Consider the following 19,846-nt stretch of genomic DNA (forward strand, 5'->3'; position numbering starts at 1 on the left):
CCAAATTCAATAAAATACACCAAAGGAAATACCCTATAACAACATTAAATTATTACCCAAATCACCAGAGCCCTACAGAAAAGGCACCCAAATTTTGAAGAGTTTTTGTCATTTCGTTCCTAAAATTCTCATGCAAAAAATCATTTTATGCCAAGCTAAGCACAATTTGACTTCTCTTCTCCTCATGTAAAGGACTACTCTTGAAGACATGGTCTTCATTTAAAACAAATTCTAAAATATATTGTCCTATATGTACACTCTGCTGTATGTATACTTCAATTAAATGGGGGTGCCTGGGTGGCTCAGTCAGTTGAGTCTCTATTCAGGTTCAGGTCATGACATCATGGTTCATGAGTTTGAGCCCCATGTCAGGCTCCACGCTGACAGTGCAGAGCCTGCTTGGGATTCTCTCTCTCCCTCTCTCTCTGCCCTCCTCCACTCATGTTCCCTCCCTCTCTCTCAAAATAAACAAATACACTTAAAAAAAAAAAGCCAAGTATATAACCCTAGGTTAAATTGAGATAAGCCAATTTTTCAATTATGAAATGATTATAATCTGCTGAAATGAAAGTTTTGCAGTCAAAATATTAAAGCTTTGATAGTCTTTCTACATTGTAACACATTAATGTGAATTTTCAAAAATAACAGATAACAAAAGTCAAATTGTGAGTTTCATTAGTAGCCCAATTGATATGCATGAGATGAAAAATAATTGAAGAAAGCTGTTTGAAATTACATATATCTCAAAATTACAGTCCAGTAGTTGTTACCTAAAAGTAACCTTAAATATTTCAGGACAGCAAATTAAAAATACTAGAACTACAAATCAGACCAAACTAAAATTCATCTAGAGGTTGAAAGTGAGCATAAGTTACATGGAAAGCTTGCAGGATCTCCCATCAGTTGTTGGAACCCCCATCTTCTGTGCACACAGACATCAATTAAATAAAATAGTGATGGAATAATAAATTACAATAATTTTTAAAATTCACAAATAATCCCTCTTATAACAACGAGTAGCTTTGTAGATCATAAAGAGAATATCTCCTATTAATTGAAAATGTTAAAACTTAACAAGTTGAGGGCAATACTTATCAATTTTTAAATAACTCCACAACTCTTTTTTAAAAAAATTTTTTTAGTGTTTATTTTTGAGAGAGAGAGAGAACGCAGGGGTGGGCAGAGAGAAAGGGAGACACAGAATCTGAAGCAGGCTCCAGGCTCCCAGCTTGTCAGCACAGAGCCCAACGCGGGGCTTGAACTCACAAACCGTGAGATAAAAACCTGAGCCGAAGTCGGATGCTTAACTGATTGGGCCACCCAGGCACCCCTCCACAACTCATTTTTAAAACACTTATAGCTCTGACTAAATTCCTGTCGTTTAAGTCACGTTAACCTCGGCAGCTGCACAGGACACTAACAGGTGAATGTGGAGAATACAAAAGGGAATTCAATTCAAATACCATCTGTTCTGCGAGTTTCTGTAACACAGATGAACTCATGTTTGATTGGTAAGTGGGAATGACATCATTACAGCATGGAAGCGTCGCCGATTCATTTGTGAGTTTCCAAAGCAAAGAAGGGGAGGGAATGGAATTACGCAAAATCTCAGGCAAGCAAAAAAAAAAAAAAAAAGCCCTCACCTAACTTGCCTTAGCAACAAGTTGTAGTTTAAGCAAGCTGCGAACGGGAGCCTGCACCCGGGCCTCACTCCCCAGAGGGGTGGGGCCACAGCCAGGCCAAGGTCTCACTCAGCTGGGCTGTGGCATTGGCTCCTGTCAACGCTCCCTGTGAGGGCGGCGCCACTGGCTCCGAATTCGACTTGTGTTTGCATCGTCAGACACCCACTATCCATGCACCAATTCAAGCATTGCTAGAATTTCCACTTTGCTATTTTTGTATACTTTTAGTATCCATTTTAGCAACCTCTGCCTCTGGTCCAGGTAATCAACTGAGGTACCAATTATGCTTTTGCTAGTAATTACTAAGCAGCATACATCTTGAGAGATCTGCCACAACCTTCCTTACTCGTCTTGTAAGACACTTTCTCTTGAGAGCGTGCGTGCGCATGCGCACACTTGCACGCCTAAGCGGGAGGAGGGACCGAGGGAGAGAGAAAAAGAGAATCTTAAGCAGGCAGCGTGAGCCCAATGCAGGAATCAATTCCATGACCATGAGATCCTGACCTGAGCCAAAATCAAGAGTCGGGCGCTTAACTGACTGAACCACCAAGACACTGTTTTTAGTGCATGATTTGCAGGATTCAAGATTTTTCATGAACATAAATATTCCATTATAGCACAAAAAGCTCACTTAAACTTCAGGACCTAAAAAGAAGATATTTTCTTAAAGATCTCAGCTTAGAGAAAGGACCGTCTCTTCATCAGTTTGCCAAAGCTGCCGTGACAAAACTACCAGGTGCTGGGGGCTTCAACAACAGAAAATTTAGCTCACATTTCTGGAGACTGGAAATCCCAGATCAAGGTGCCTGCAGGGTCGCTTCCTTCTGAGGGCTGTGAAGGAGAATCTGTTGGACGCCTCTCTCCTGGCATCTGGGGGTTTGCTGGCTCTCTGTCGTGTTCCTTGGATGACCGACGCAACTCCTGATCTCTACCTTCATGCTCACATGGCATGTCATGCTCACATGGCTCGTCACGTCCAAATTTCCCCATTTGATAAGGATACCAGTCATAATTAGATTAGGGGCCTACCTGACTCCCTTTCACCTTGCATCTGTGATGAACCTATTTCCAAATGGGAAGACACCTTTTTTTTTTTATGTTTCTTTTTTTTATTTTTGAGAGAGAGAGAGAGAGAGCGCACAAGCAGGGAAGGGGCAGACGGAGGAAAACCCAGAATCCGAAGCAGGCTCCAGGCTCTGAGCTGTCAGCACAAAGCCCGACGCGGGGCTCAAACTCAAACCGCGAGATCACGACCTGAGCTGAAGTTGGACGCTTACCTGAGCCACCCAGGTGCCCCAGGAATTGGAAGCCACCTTTTGAGATACAGCGGGGACTGAGAACTTTAATATTATGAATTTTGGAGGGTCAAAATGCAACCTATAACAACCTGTATCTAATTCACAAACTGGAAAAATACTAAAAACCATCAGTATTTTCAGTGCCTGGTAACAGCAGATGAGGTAAATCGATCTGCTGAAAACAGTAAAAGCTGTGAGAATATGACAAGCATGTTCCTAAAAGCACCAAATAGCTAACAAGGTAGGGAGGATGTACTGAACCCTAATTCAAGTCAGTACTTGACCCAGAGAGAACCAAGAAGTCCGGCTGCATCTTGCCCTTCAGTTATTTGCTAAAAGGTTGCCCTTTTAGGACTTGGGGGATGAGCGCTGGAATCTGTTAACTGCCAAGGATGGGGTCCTGGTGAACAGTATCTAAGTTTGGGCCGGCCCTCAAAAGGCAGCAGGCTGGGAGTAAGAATTCTGAGCAGCCCAGGTTTGTATTAGCTGGATGGCCAAGAAAATCTCAAGCCTTGATTCTGGACTACTAGTGACAACTTTCAAATACAAATGTCTAGTGCCCTTGAACTATGGGGTAAACCGCTGGCCAAGCTCCAGGTGGTCACTTGCGGGCTACAGACAGGTGAGATACAAATAGCACTGCAAAGGTTATGAACACAGAACTGAGACACTGAAACCACAACCCACAGAAAGCCATTTGGAACACACACCCTGAGTCCAACCAGGTCAACGCCTGCTAAAACAAATACATCAACATTCACCATAGGATTTAAACAAGACGCAGAGCCTCATAGCGTAACATTCAAAATGTTGAGGATGTAATCCAAAATTAGTCAGCATACAAAGAATGAGGAATTGCCACTCACATGGGGGAAAAGATACACCATGCAAACACTAATGATAAGAAAGCTGGAGTGGCTCCATTAATCTTGGACAAAGTGGACTTCAGAACAAAGAAAACCATGGGGGATAAAGAAGGACATTCCATGAGGAAAAGATGGTTAATTTGCCAACAAGGCAGAACAGTCCTAAATGTGTATGCATCTGACACCAGAGCTTCAAGACACATCGAGTAAAACCTGACAGAAGTGAAAAGAAAAATAGAAAAATCCAAAATTACAGCTGGAGACTTCAGCACTTCTCCCAGTAATCGACAGAACTGACAGACAGAAGGTCAGCAAGGACACAAGAGGACTGAACACCCTCCACTAACTGTATCGAGCAGACATTCATCGAGCACTCCACACAACCACAGCAGTGTCACCTTCTTTTCAACACACATGGAACATTCATTAAAAAAATCTTAACAAATGTAAAAGAATTGCAATTGTAGAATTAGGTTCTCTGATCATAACAGAATTAAACTACAAAGCAATACATAAGGTAACAGGAAAACCTCCAAACACATGAATAGTAAACACCACACTTATAAATAATTCATGGGTGAAAGGGAACATCTTAAGGGAGGGGATAAAAAAATATTTAGAACGGAAAGAAAAAATTTTAATTAATGCATCAAAATCTGTGGAATCCAGCTGAAGCAGTACTTAAAAGGAAATTTAGAAATTATTTCTCGGGACACCTGGGTGGCTCAGTCGGTTGAGTGTCCAACTTTGGCTCAGGTCACGATCTTGCAGTTTGTGAGTTCGAGCCCCGCATCGGGCTCTGTGCTGACAGATCAGAGCCTGGCGCCTGCTTCGGATTCTGTGTCTCCCTCTCTCTGCCTCTTCCCCACTCATGCTCTGTCTCTCTCTGTCTCTCAAAAATGAATAAACATTAAAAAAATTTTTTTAAATTATTTCTCTATTTTTCTAATGTAAAGGGCACAGTGGAGTCATAGCTGAAAATTAAAATTTAGTTACTTTCTGGGGCTTGATATCCCATACTGTAAAAGTGGGCAGAGGACCCACCAGTAGGTAATCACATTAAGATTAAGAAATCAGGGGTGCCTGGTGGCTCAATCGGTTAAGTGACCGGCTCTTGATCTCACCTCAGGGAATGATTTCACAGTTTTTGAGTTCTTTGAGTTCGAGCCCCACATCGGGTTCTGCGATGACAGCACGGAGTCTGCTTGGGGTTCAGTTCTCTCTCCCTCTCTGCCCCTACTCCACTTGTGCTCTCTCTCAAAATAAACAAATAAACTTTAAAAAAAAAACTTTAAAAAATAAAAAAAAATCAATACCTACTAACTCTAATTTAAACTGCATTTTTACAATTTCTCAAAAGTCATTAAGAAGAACAGTAACAGAATATTGAAAGTATCTTTTGTTGAGTACATCAATGTCCAAAGAGTATCCCAACCAATTTGGCTTAATATTTTCAACACATGCCATTTAAAAGGCTATGTTTCCAATCAAACTAAATAAAATACAGTAAAAGTAATAGAAAAAGATGGCACAGGAATTCTGAAAAAAAAAATCTCCATTAGCTAGCTTCTTGTGATAAAACATAAAAAAATTCACATCTTTAAATAACCAGAGGTCATGATCATTACCCATAAAATGTTACATACGAAATTTTTATTAGAAAAGTTGCAAATGGGGGCACCTGGGTGGCCCAGTCAGTTAAGTGGTTTAAGTGTCCAACTCTTGATTTTGGCTCAGGTCATGATCTCATGGTTTGTGAATTCAAGCCCCACATCAGACTCCGTGCTGACAACATGCAGCCTGTTTGGGATTCTCTCTCTCTCTCTCTCTCTCTCTCTCTCTCTGCCCCTCCCCTGCACGCGTGCAGGAGCTCGCTCTCAAAATAAATAAAACATTAAAAAAATAAAATATAACAGATAATTGCCTTATTTTTAGTAAAGAAATGGAGGTTGGGAAAGGGAAACTATAATATTTTAATTCCAAAAGAATACCTTATGGACATTACAAAAAGCAGTTGCATTAGAAGGACATCTATGAACATGCTAACCAAAGAAAGAGGCAGAGAGATCATAAAACACAGTATGCCAGGTGGTCTTACAATGTAAAGGGAATAATTCTTAGAACTCTGACATTTTATGACTGGGCCTATAACACAGAACACTCCACTTCCTTGTTTTCATCACTAACTGATGCATATTTCTGTCCCATGTCACCACACATCAGCCCCCTATTCACAAATACTCTGCCTGGAGCTATATGGAACAAAGGACAGCAACAGAAAATGACACAGTGCACCTAGAAAGTGCACTGAACAGGGGCGCCTGGGTGGCTCAGTCGGTTAAGCATCTGACTTCAGCTCAGGTCATGATCTCACGGTTCCTGGGTTCGAGCCCGTGTCGGGCTCTGTGCTGACAGCTGGGAGCCTGGAACCTGCTTCGGATTCTGTGTCTCCCTTTCGCTCTCTCTGCCCCTCCCCCGCTGGCACCCTGTCTCTCTCTCCCAAAAACAAACACTAAAAAAATTAAAAAAAAAAAAAAGTGTACTGAACACTAATAAGCTTTGTGACTGATTAAAATTGGACAGATTCATGTCTGTACCATATCTGGTCAAGAGAAACTGCAGATAAACTTAACTGCATAATACAGTTTTCCATCCAGCCATGTATTAGGGATTTTCAACCCTTTGAACATCTTCCCTGTCCATTAAGATTATAAGGTCCTTTGAGCAGTTTACTCTACCTCCTTCATTTAAAATAACATTTAAGGAGCGCCTGGGTGGCTCAGTTGGTTAAGCATCCGACTTCGGCTCAGGTCACGATCTCACAGTTCGTGGGCTAGAACTCTAGGGCTCTATGCTGACAGCTCAGAGCCTAGAGCCTGCTTCAGATTCTGTGTCTCCCTGTCTCTTTGCCCTCCCCCACTCAGGCTCTTTCTCTTTCTCTCTCTCTCTCTCAAAAATAATTAAATATTACAAAAAATTAAAATAACATTTAAGAATTGCTTTGGCCAAGCCCTGTGCCACTGGAGAAATAGAGGTGATTGAGTCTCCGCCTCTCATCTTTGGCAGCAGCAAAGACATGTATAATGTGAAAAAGGTTGTGCAGACACAGAGGGAGGTCATCCTACATGTACGAGGACATGTTGGAGAGGCTGATACATTCAGGGACAAGGGTGTGCTTCTATGGGATGTTGGTTTAGGAGGCAGAGAAAGGGCTGGGCCATACTAGAAAAGGTCTCACCAGCAACTGCTCAAGAATTTGGACTTTACCCTGTGGGCAATGAGGAGCCAAACAGGATCAGACTGGCTTTTTTAGGAAGCTATAAACTCTGGTACTGGAGTAGAAAATGAGAAGGAATGGATGGGAAGAGGCAGGAAGCGGGAAGACTGACCCATCTGGAGGCTGTTTAAATAGTCTAGGGAGATCTTATTTCGATTTCCTCCCCCTGCAGCAGCTAGTGCACAGTAACCTTATGCATAGTAAAACAAACAAACAAACAAACAAACAAACAAAAACAATGTTGGACTGAACTAACTCAAGAAGGAAAATACCTAAGTTGCTTACAACGTGCTTTTCTGTTTCCTGAGACAATTCCTTCCTCAAGACGGGGTGGGGGGAGGGGAGGAAGAAGCCACAACATTATCATGTACACTCATAACCAATGCCTTTCACACCATCCTAATATACAGCTAAGATCCTTAAGAATCTGGGTTCTCACAGATTTTCCTTGTCTTCATTTTCACATTTTCACTCATCTCAAAACATTAGTGGAAAGAGTTTCGAAAAAACCTGCTAAGCAAATACCCTGGCCAGAGCATGCCACATACACATTTCAAATAATGAAACCAAGGAAGGGGGTCAATATATAGGTAGTGCCAGTTTGGGATATGCACTGATTTATCCATCAAGATATAAATCTTCAATGGATACTCCCAATAACTGTTCCAGAAGCTGAATGTAATCAATCGTAAAGATGTGGTAGACGATTTAAAATAAGATAGCATCTACTCAATGCAATCCCTATCAAAATTCCATCTGGTTTTGGTGGGGGTTTTTTTTGCATAAATTGACAAGCTGATCCTAAAATTTGCATGGAAATTCAATGGACCCAGAAGCCAAAACAATCTTGAAAAAAAAAAAAAAAAAGAACAAAGTTGGAGATTCACACTTACCAATTTCAAAACTCACAACCAAGCTATGATAACCAAGCTGATGTGGGACTGATGTAAGGCTGAACATACATAGGTCAATGGAACAGAACTGGAAGTCCACAAATAAATCCTTACATTTATGTCACCTGGTTGTGGACAAGAGTGCCAACATAAGTTAACGAGAGAATAGTCTTTTCGACAGATGGTGCTGAGACAACTGGATATCCACATGCAAAAGAATGAAGCTGGAGCCTAACCTCATACTGTACATAATAATTAATTCAAAGTAGATAATCCAAAGTTAATGTAAGAGTTAAAACTATAAAACTCTCTTGGGGTGCCTGGGTAGCTTAGTAGGTTGAGCATCAGACTCTTGATTTTGGCTCAGGTCATGATCTCATGGTTCATGGGATCGAGCCCTGTGTTGGGTGGGCTCTGTGCTGACAGCTCAGAGCCTACTGGGGATTCTCCCTCTTCCTTGCTCTCTGCCCCTCCCCCACTTGGCACATGCTCGCGCACTCTCTCTCACAATAAACATGAAAAAAACTCTATAAAACTCTTACAGAAAGAGAATAGGACTGAATCTTTACAATCTTGGGTTTGGCAATGGTTGCTTATTAGATATGATGCCAAAAGTGTAAGTGACAAAAGAATACATGAATTGTACTTGATCAAGATTAAAAAGTTTTGTCTTTCAGAAGACACTATCAAGTAAAAAGACAATCCACAGAATACTTCAAAACTATTGGAAAATGTCTGATAAGGGACTTGTATATGGAATATATTTAAAAAGCCTCTCTTATCTATGTAGATATAAATAGATGTTAAGAGGGATGCTCGGGGGGCTCAGTTAAGCATCCAACTCTTGATTTCGGCTCAAATCATGATCTCACGGCTTTTTGAGTTTGAGCCCTACATCAGGCTCTGTGCTGGCAGAGTGGAGCCTGCTTGGGATTCTCTCTCTCTCTCTCTCTCTCTCTCTCTCTCTCTCTCTCCCCCCCCCCCCCTTCCCCACTCATGTAGTCTCTCTCAAAATAAATAAATAAACTAAAAAAAATAAAAATAAAAAATAGATGTAAAGATATCTATTTATAGCTAAAGGGGATTAAGAGGTATGAACTTCCAGCTATAAATAAGTCACAGACATGAAAAGTACAGGAGAGAATATAGTCAATAATATTGTAATAATGCTGTTTGGTGACAGATGGGGACTTTACTTATTGTGGTGAGCACTGAATAACATACAGAATTATTGACTCAATATGCTGTACACTGGAAGCTAATATAACATTGATTACTTCAATAAAAATGTTTTTAAAACTCCTAAAAATCAGTAATAAAAAGACAACCAATTTCAAAATGGGCAAAGGATTTGAAGACTTTTCTCAAAAGGAAATATACAAATGGTCAGTAAGTACATGAAAAGATGCTCAACATCAGTAGCCATTAGAGAAATATGGATCAAAACCACAGACACTAACTACTTCACACCCATTAGGATAGCTAAAATAAAAATGACAATACCAAGTACTGGTGAAAATGTGGAGAAATCAGAACACTTAAGCTTTACCGGTGGGACTGTAAAACGTTTCAGCCACTTGGGAAAATAGTTTGGCAGTTCATCAAAATGCTGAACACAGAGTAGCATATGACCCAGCAATTCCCCCACTTAGGTATATTCCCAAGAGACCTGAAAACATGTAGGTCTACATAAAAACGTGTGCATGAATTTTTATCACCAGCATTACTTACAATAGCCCAAAAGTGAAACAAATCAAATGCCCACCAAGTGATGAATGAACTAAGAAAATACGGCATACCCACACAGTGGAATATTACTCTGTTATTCAACAATAAAAAGGAATTGGTGATCTTGAAGACTTCCCTAAAGTGAAAGAAAAAATGACATATTGTATGACTCCATCGTTATGAAACGTCCAAAACAGACAATGCCCATACAGACAGAAAGCGGATTAGTGATTACAGGGGCCGGGGAGAGGGGATATGGGGAGTGACTGCCAGTGGGTACAGAGTTCTTTTTAGGCCATGAAAATGCTCGTGCTCACTTCCGCAGCACATATACTAAAACTGGAATGATACACAGAAGATTAGCACGGCCCCTGCACAAGGATGACACACACACCTATGAAGGTTTCTACATTGTTTTCTTGCCATTTGCAATGACATGGATGGAACTAGAGAGTATAATGCTAAGTAAGTGAAATAAGTCAGTCAGAGAGAGACAAATACCATAGGATTTCACTCATACGTGGAATTTAAGAAACAAAACAAATGAGCAAAGGGGGGAGAAAAGAGAGAGACAAACAAAGAAAGACACTTAACTATTTATTGAGTACTGATGGCTACCAGAGGGGAGGCGGGTGGGGGGACGAGTGAAATAGGGGATCGGGATTAAGGAGTGAGCACCAGGTGATTAAAATTAGAACTTAAAGGTTGGGGGGGCCCTGGGTGGCTCAGTCGGTTGAGTGTCTAACTCTTGATTTTGGCCCAGGTCATGACCCCAGTATCATGGGAACGAGCCCACAATCAGGATCGTGTTGAACAAGGAGACTGCTTAAGATTCTTTCTCTCCCTCTGCCCTCTCCCCTACTTGCAAACTCTCTCCTTCCGTCTGCAAAGAAAAAGAAAGAAAGAAAGAAAGAAAGAAAGAAAGAAAGAAAGAAAGAAAGAGGAAAAAAAAACTTCAAAAATTGGTCTAAAACAAGACATGGTGATGGTTACGCACCACTATGAATATAATAAAAGCCCCTGAATTGTATACTTTTAAAGGCACATGAATTATATCTCAATAAAGCTGTTACACATGTATATATTTTTAAGACAGTACCCACCTGTGGTTTATCAACTAGATCGGCATCTGCATCAATGGCTTATTTTTTGTTCTATTACCAATAAGCTTAAAAATTATTTAGAAAAATACTAAACCAGAAAATCATCACAAAGGTGGGATGGACAGCATAGAGATAGGACTCTATGAAGATTTTTCACCTTAAATACCACCAACATGTTATTCTCTTTCTAAACATATGCAATTAAGATCTATCTTAAAATTGTCAGGTTAATCTCTTCGGCGTGAACAGTCTGTTTTTACGAAGTCCAGAGCTATTCAGGCATGTGGGCTAAGGAAAAGTACATGGTGAAAACGTGGGCTGTAACAACTGAACCAGAATGGTTTCCGAGGGACTGAAACAAACGATGCTTGAAACTAAACGAGTCTCTGCCTTGTATTTTTAACAATCAGTCCTGGGTCATTATTAACAACTAAGTTTATAAATACTTGTGAAAATTAATGAAGGGAAATCCCACGAAAGTGGATTCAGGATGCCAGAAGAGGAGGCTAGAGGGACACCACTCAATGTCAATTACAGACCGTTAACAGAAGAATCTTTGACAGGAAAGAATCATGGATTCCAGGCCCCAACACTGAAATATGCATTGCATCTCCTACAAGAAATGGACCATCCCAGCAACTCGGCCCATGAGAAATCGTCACCCTGAACTCCTGCCTTTCTCCACTGGACTTCCTCTCAACTTCCTCCTTCTCCTCCATAAAATAACCTTCTTGTCCTTTGTTGGACTGGCCTATGGCTTTATTGTAGCTTGTCTGTCCTGAAATGCAATTCTCTGTTATTACCAAATAAACCTATTTTTGCTGGTAAAACAACTTTTATTTTTAAGGTTAACGTACTCAAACGTTCACTTAAAATACACCGAGGTTAACAAGCCAGATAGCAGGAAATCTGTGAATTTGGTGCCGGAAAGATGTTGCACTTCATCTAGTAAGAAAGAGAGCAACCAGCACCTCAATTTAAAAATGCAGTGACAGGGCACCTGGGTGGTTCAGTCAGTTAAGCCTCGGACTCTTGATTTTGGCTCAGGTCATGATCTCACGGATCATGAGTTCGAGCCCCAAGTAGGGCTTTGTGCTGACAGCGCAGAGCCTGGCTGGGATTCTCCCTCTCTCTCTGCCCCTCCTCTGCTCACGTTCTCTTGGACTCCCTCAAAATAAAAAATAAAAATTAAATAAAACTAAATAAATAAAAATACAGTTCCAAATTCTGAGCCAAACATTATAGAAATATATATATATATATCCAGCCTTCTTGGGGAATGCATGAAAAGAAGCACATTTATCTGAATAAGTTTTAGATCTTTGTTAGAAGACAATTATTAGCTCCCACTAATAGTTTATAAGTTAATACGGGACACATTCTATCAATGATCAAACAGACCAAACTCAAAGATTAGACAAGGAAGACTGCACGATGTGGACTGAAGGAGAGAAGAAATGTAGATAGACTCTGTGAAGCAACAAGAATATTCAGAATCAAAGACAGACACAAGATAATACTCATCAAATTTCAAATCAAATCCAAGAAACTATGGCTAGAGATAAATCTGGCAGGCCAAAGAAATCTTTACTTAGTAAAGTGATTTTAAGTTTATTTATTTATTTTGAGAGCAGAAAGTTCAAGCAGAGGAGAGGCAGAGAGAGAGAGAGAGAGAGAGAGAGAGACAGAGAGACAGAGAGAGAGAGAGGGAGAGAGAATCCCAAGCTGGCTCCACACTGCCAACACAGAGCCAGATGCGGGGCTTGAACTCACAAATCATGAGATCATGACCCGAGCTGAAGTCGGACGCTTAATGAACTGAGCCACCCAGGCACCCCAGTAAAGTGATTTTGAGACTAAAAAAAATAATTATGGGGCACCTGGGTGGCTCAGTTGGTTAAGCATCCGACTTCAGCTTGGGTCATGATCTCACAGTTTGTGAGTTTGAGCCCTGAGTTCAGCTCTGTGCTGACAGCTCAGAGCTTGGAGCCTGCTTCAGATTGTGTCTCCCTCTCTCTCTGCCCCTCCCCGGCTCACGCTCTGTCTCTCTCTCTCAAAATTAAACATTAAAAAAAAATTTTTTTTAAGCAATTAGATGAAGAGGTAACCAAATTTTAACTGCACTCTAATTTTTCTGCCATTTATTTTCATGTTAGAACTCAGTTCAATCTTCTGAAAAGTTACCAATGAACAATGCTACTATTACGTCCTAAAGAAATTGGGGGCGGGGGGAGGGGCAGTCATAGTAACAATGTTCCAGCAATGTTAACATGCCATTTCCACTAACTTAAATAGTGGGATACTATGTTCCTGGCTCATACTTGTGCAGAGGTTTAAACATGCAAATAAATACACTACAGGAGGGGCGCCTGGGTGGCTCAGTGGGCTGGGCATCTGACTTTGGCTCAGGTCATGATCTCGAGGTTTGTGACTTGAGCCCCACAGCAGGCTCTGTGCTGACAGCTCAGAGCCTGGATCCTGCTTCAGATTCTGTGTCTCCCTCTCTATCTGCCCCTCCCCCACTCACACTCTGTTTCTCTCTCAAAAATAAATAATATTTAATATTTAAAAAAATTTTTAAATACACTACAGGAGACATGCACAATTAAATTTCAAGCTGAAACGCAATAGATATATGTATTGTATGACGTGCAATCAATTTTTGCATTAGAAGTGTGAACTCCACATCTGAAGATCCAAACATTTTAATTTTACATCAGAGGAAAATAATATATACAAAAATATACAGTAACTTCGTTTTTCTTAGTTTGCATTCCCATGTCTAGACAAGCTTAAAAGACTATTTTAATATGATACTGGAGAGGGTGGGGAAATAAAAATACATATATTATGGGGTGGATTTGAAATAAAAAAGATAAAGAACCATAAGTTGGCTCCTTTTATAGGAGCATACTAGGATTATGAATTTTGATACCATTTAAATCTATACTCTGCACAAAATACAGGCAAAATATGATTTTCTATAAACAGAAACTTGCAATTTTTATATCTTATTCTAAAATGTCACTAACATTTTAATGGAGTCATCTCAATATTTTTCTGTTCTTTAGGGGCACCTTGGTGACTCAGTCTGTTCAGCATCCGACTTCAGCTCAGGTCATGATCTCACAGTTGGTGGGTTCGAGCCCCATGTCAGGCTCTGTGCTGACAGCTCAGGGCCTGGAGCCTGCTTCGGATTCTGTGTCTCCCTCTCTCTCTGGCCTTCCCCCACTCATACTGTCTCTCTCTGTCTCTCAAAAGAACGAATAAATGTTTAAAAAAAATAAAAATAAAAATAAATAATATTTTTCTGTTATTTGTACATAGTACTAACATCCCATACATTTGTCTCTTAGGAGTTCTGAAAGAGAATTTATCTACTGTAGCCAAATCAATATTATAACAAAGGCATGCTGTATGGCGGTGGCGGGGGGTGGGGTGGGGATAAATTTCTGGATTCAGTGATTAAAGAAAACAAGGACTAGGGAGTAAACGGTCTGGTAGAAATTCACTGAGAGCAGAGACTATGTGCTGGTCTGATGTGCAGGTGCGATACTTACAAACAAAAGTGGGCAGGGGGCAGTGATGGAAAAATTAAAACTACAGATGGCAGCTATCTTCTAGCAGAATCTACACAAACCTGGAAGTTCTCACAGCAGAGTCACAGCATTCTGCAAAATTAAGTAAACACTGAGAAGTGTATTTGTATTATCTGGAGTTACCAAAGGAACTAAAGATGGAAACTCAGGGGCGCGGACAAAGGAAGGAAAAGGTATTGTCAATTTTTCAACCTAATCTCTTCGGTACTACTTTACCATTTTATTTATTACCAAATGCAGATATTCAATTTTTAAGACCAAAAATTTTAATTAAGGATGAAAGAAAATGACATCGTTCGATCTCCTTATACACACAGTAGATCTGTTTCTAATCTGAAAAACATTCGAAAACAGTGTTCATACGATCCCATGACAATAGAACATAATAACAATGATAGTAAGAAATGTTGATACAGGCACAGAACAAAATCTGTAGGCTCATTTTTTTTTAATTAAAAAAAATTTTTTTAACATTTATTTATTGCTGAGAGACAGAGAGACAGAACACAAGCAGGGGAGGGGCAGAGAGAGAGGGAGACACAGAACCTGAAGCATTCTCCAGCTCTGAGCTGTCAGCAGAGAGCCTGATGCAGGGCTTGAACCCACAAACCGTGAGATCATGACTTGAACTGAAGTCGTATGCTTAGCGGACTGAGCCACCCTGGGCGCCCCTGTAGGCTCACATTTCAAACTCCTATACCAAGTAATACTGTAACTTTAAAATTGAATATACCCTGGGGTGCCTGGGTGGCTCAGTTGGTTAAGCATCCGACTTCAACTCGGGACATGATCTCATAGTTCATGAGTTCGAGCCCTGTGTCGGGCTCTGTGCTGACAGCTCAGAGCCCGGAGCGTGTTTCGGATTCTGTGTCTCCCTCTCTCTCTGCCCCTTCCCTGCTCATGCTCTGTCTCTCTCTCTTTAAAATAAACATTAAAAAAATAAAAATATTCTATAAAATTGAATATATATTACTTTTGTCAGGGATCCTAAAGATAAAGAATATAAACTAAAACACGTACGCCTAGAAAAGTAACTGAGAAACAAAATCAGAGTAAAAGATTAATAGCAGTATTTCTGAGAGAAAGAAAGAATGGGCAGGTTACTTTTTCCCTTCATGTTTTTCTGGGTTTTGCCCCAAATATCATACAAACCAGCTATATTCCTTTATAATGGAGAACTTGTATTTTTTACAAACGATTTTTAAGAATATACTCAGATGAGAATCTTCTAGTATAGGCATGTTGACCCACCACTTCCTTAAAAGTATCCAGCTTTATGGAATATCAACATATAAATATTTCGTCAATTCTAAGGCCTACATATTAACATCTCTGAAATCAAGATGCATCTTACAATCAGCCAGTGACAGTTGGGATACAGTTGTCATTGCCTGGATGCGTGTGGCGATCAAAAGTACCAGCACTAGGGGTGCCTGGGTGGCTCAGTGGGTTGAACGCCCCACTCTTTTTTTTTTTAATTTTTTAAAATATTTATCTATTTTTGAAGAAAAGAGAGACAGGATGTGAGTGGGGGAGGAGCAGAGAGCAAGGGAGACACAGAATCCAAAGCAGGCTCCAGGCTCTGAGCTGTCAGCACAGAGCCCGATGCAGGGCTCGAACCCACAAACTGTGAGATCATGACCTGAGCCGAAGTCAGACGCTTAACTGACTGAGCCTCCCAGGGGCCCCAAGCATCCCGCTCTTGATTTCAGCTCAGGTCATGATCTCCTGGTTCGTGGAATCAAGCCCAGTGATGGGCTCCTTGCTGGGTGTGGAGCCGGCTTGGGGTTCTCTCTCTCCCTGTCTCTCTGCCCCTCTCTCGCTCATACATGTGCTAAATAAATATTTTAAAAAATTAAAACATTAAAAAAAAAAGCACCAGTAGTAAAACTTAGACAACAAGGTAAACACAGAACTATCATATGACCCAGCAATTACACTCCTGGGTATATACCCAAAGGAATTGTTAGCGGGGGCTCAAATACATACTTGTACACCCATGTTCACTGGAGCGTTATTCACAATAGCCAGAAGGTGGAAAGAGCCCAGGTATCTATCAACTGATTAACGGATTAACGAATTACAGCATACCCGTGCAATGAAGTGGTATTCAGTCATACCATGGAAGGAAACTCTGACACACAGACATGAATGAACCTTGAACATTATGCTAAGTTGAAAGAAGGCAGACACAAAAAGACAAAATACTATATGATTCCACTATTTTTTTAAGTCCATTTATTTTGAGAGCGCATGAGTGCACATATGCACGAGCAGGGAAGGGACAGAGAGAGAGGGAGAGAGAAATGCAGGCAGGATCTGCACCGTCAGCACGGAGCCCAATGTGGGACTTGATCCCAGGAACCACGAAATCACGACCTGAGCCGAAACCAAGAGACAGACGCTTAACCGACTGAGCCGCGCAGGTGCCCCTGTATGATCCCACTTTTACGAAATATCTACACCAGGCAAATGCATTGAGGAAGTAAATGAGAGGTTACCACGAAGCTGAGAAAAGTGGAGATGAGCAGTTATGACTTCATGGTCACAGAGCTTCTGTTTGGGATGATTTAAAAAAAAAAGTTTGTAAATACACAGTGGTGACATTATGAATGTAGTTAATGCCACTGAATTGTATACTTAAAAATGGTTAAAATGGTAAATTGTTAGATATTTTTACCACAATTTGTAAAAATTACTAATGTAACACACCAAAACCCACTGGATGGGTAAACTGTATGAAATGTGAGTTGTATCTCAATGAAGTGGTTTTTAAAACTTGGGGAGCTAAGAATAGCCCATCCTTCTGAAAAAGTGTCAGTGTCAACACTATGGCACAGCATGTGGAAATATACAAATATCGGTGATTCTGTGCCAAACGGTTGAGGAGAGATGGACACTGAATATGAAGATACCTTAGGAATTCTTTCATCTCTCCTGCTTTTTCGTTTTAATTATAACGCACAAGAACACTACACGATAAAAATCTATATTTCAGTGAGCTACCTGTTCAAGACTGTAAAATAAAAATGTCAGATCATAAGAAAGCCACGTCACTGTTTGACTCTCAGCATTTTGCTCATCGAGGGGCACCTGTAACGGCGCGTCTCGCAATCAGTGTGCACACGCCACTCACAGCGCCATGTACATATGGGCCCACGTGCACACACACACGGGCCCTTTCCCTAAGCAACCTGTGAAATCAAACACACATTTGCATTCCCAAACAGTAATTTCTGAAAATAAAAAAGCACCAGGAAGAATATGTGAAATGAATACCATTTGGCCAAATTCCGTGTTGGCTGTTGCAAGCACTCAAAGAAGGCACTGGCTTCACATGGAGGTATGACACAGCAGAAATCTAATACAGATATAATGTCTATTACTCATTTGGAGCCATGACTCAGAGTATTTTAAAAATACATATGGAAACCAGAGTCTTTTCATAACTAGACTACAAACGAGAAACTCGTGCCAAGACGTGACAAACACAAATCTTAAAAAGCTTCACAGATTTGAATCTCCCATTTAAAACACAAACTATTTTATCAATGCTTTGATGTAATCTTGAAATTGCAGGAGCCACAGAGTTTAAAAGCCCAGGAACATTTTTCTGGTTTTGATGATGCTAATCACCTGTCCAATTAATGGTCAATGATCACTGCAGGACATATACAAGTTCAGGGGAAACCCACGTATTGATGGAGGTGATAATCGGGGTCTCTTGTTGCATATAAAAAGCAATTTGCAGCGGATACACCTGGACGCAACTTTTCAGCTGGAAGAAAAGTACTGCAAAACTTTCCATTTTTACAATAACTTAATCATTTGGGTCACTATAGAAGTGACGGATGCTCATCAGAAATCAGAGTAAACAATAAAAGCGCACCATAATCTCACCACCTAGCTCTGACTTCCACTCCTGTTGTCACGTGGAGCCTTTCTGTGCATGTCAGAGAGCGAGCGATGAAGTGCCCAAGGGCCCAGCTCTGGGCCGGACTTACAGATTCAAGTCCGACCTCTTCTGCTCACTGGCCGAGTGACCATGGGCCAACTAGGCAACAGTTCTGTGCCTGTCTGTCAAGTAGGAATAACAGAAGCTCCTTCATCAAGTTTTTAAATATAACGATCCCACACATACAGTTTTGCTACCTGCTTTTTCGCTTAATAAAAAAAAGCGTGAACCAGTTTCCATGTCATTAAATACCCTTTATGTTTAAGGGCCACAGTGCATTCCATTACACAGTTGTTCCACAATGTACTCTGACCCTCAGAGCCAGGCATTTAACCATTCCCAGTATGTCTGCTATTCCAACAGGCCTTTACACGAGACCAGAACGGCTGGGAGGTAGACGTCCTAAATCTCAGGGACAGAGACCCTATGCACACACAGACCAGGCCATTAGCCTAGGAGATGGCCTTTGTGCCTCCCGGCCACCTGAGCCACCTTAGGCTTCTCACCTTTGGTGCCCAGCCTCCTGGCCATTCGTGAGTCCCCAACAGTCTTGCAATAAATTCTCTTATGCTTTAATTAGCCAAAGTCCGTTTCTGTTACTTGTCACCAAAGCACTTTCCTGATACACACGATAACATTCTCTCCCATAATATTCCATTACACACACACAAATAATGACGCCACCAACCAACCTCTTCAAGTCAGCTGTGTCCCAGGAAGGAGTAGGTAAAACCAGACAGCTCTAGTGCAAAGCACCGAAGTTCTCTGAAAGATAGACATTTTTATCCCAGTGAAAATTCTGCTCTGAGAGTCTTCATACACTTATAGGCCTGGGATGCTACAATTAATTACACAGAGTATATAATCTATAAAAAGACCAATCCAATCTTTCTCAGAGGAAAAAAAAATCAAATTGCAAATACTACTATTACTACTAATAACTGGTAATATTTATATACTGTTGTAAATACCTTACCTGCTAGTCATTTAATCGTGGCAATAAATTTGTAAGCACTATTGTTATCCCCATGTTATACACAAGGAAAGTGAGGCATCAGAGAAACTGAGTAACTTGCCCGAGGTCACACAGCTATTCAGGATTTGAACCCAGGCAATCCAGCTTCAAAACCTATGTTTTCAACCACCATATATACTGCTTCTTGATTTTTGTCTCATAACGACAGATTTTTTAATTATGATCTCATATTACATCTTCATTATTATGTGTCAGAGTTGGATGTAAATGGCAAAGGGAGATTTCCCACATAGATGAACTCCAGTAAGTACTTCATCTTCTACCGTGGCTTCTCCTGCTAAGACTATGTTATGTATGATCCCAGTACCTAAAACAATCTATGGGGCGTCTGGGTGGCTCAGTCGGTTAAGCGTCTGACTTCAGCTCAGGTCATGATCTCACGGTTCGTGGGTTCAAGCCCTGCATCAGG

General features: G+C 40.8%; 1 protein-coding gene and 1 non-coding gene across 5 annotated transcripts in view; one reads left to right on the forward strand and one right to left on the reverse strand.

The window, feature by feature from the left end:
- Positions 1 to 19,846, reverse strand: part of SMURF1 (SMAD specific E3 ubiquitin protein ligase 1) — a 107,059-nt gene that overhangs the window by 56,926 nt on the left and 30,287 nt on the right. The gene's annotated exons all lie outside the window — the stretch shown is intronic.
- On the forward strand, positions 10,054 to 10,160 carry LOC122210384. Its single transcript, XR_006198034.1, has one exon. It is a non-coding gene; the product is annotated as a U6 spliceosomal RNA (small nuclear RNA).

This window comes from Panthera leo, chromosome E3, assembly GCF_018350215.1.
Source record: "Panthera leo isolate Ple1 chromosome E3, P.leo_Ple1_pat1.1, whole genome shotgun sequence".
In the NCBI taxonomy this organism is placed as follows: domain Eukaryota; kingdom Metazoa; phylum Chordata; class Mammalia; order Carnivora; family Felidae; genus Panthera; species Panthera leo.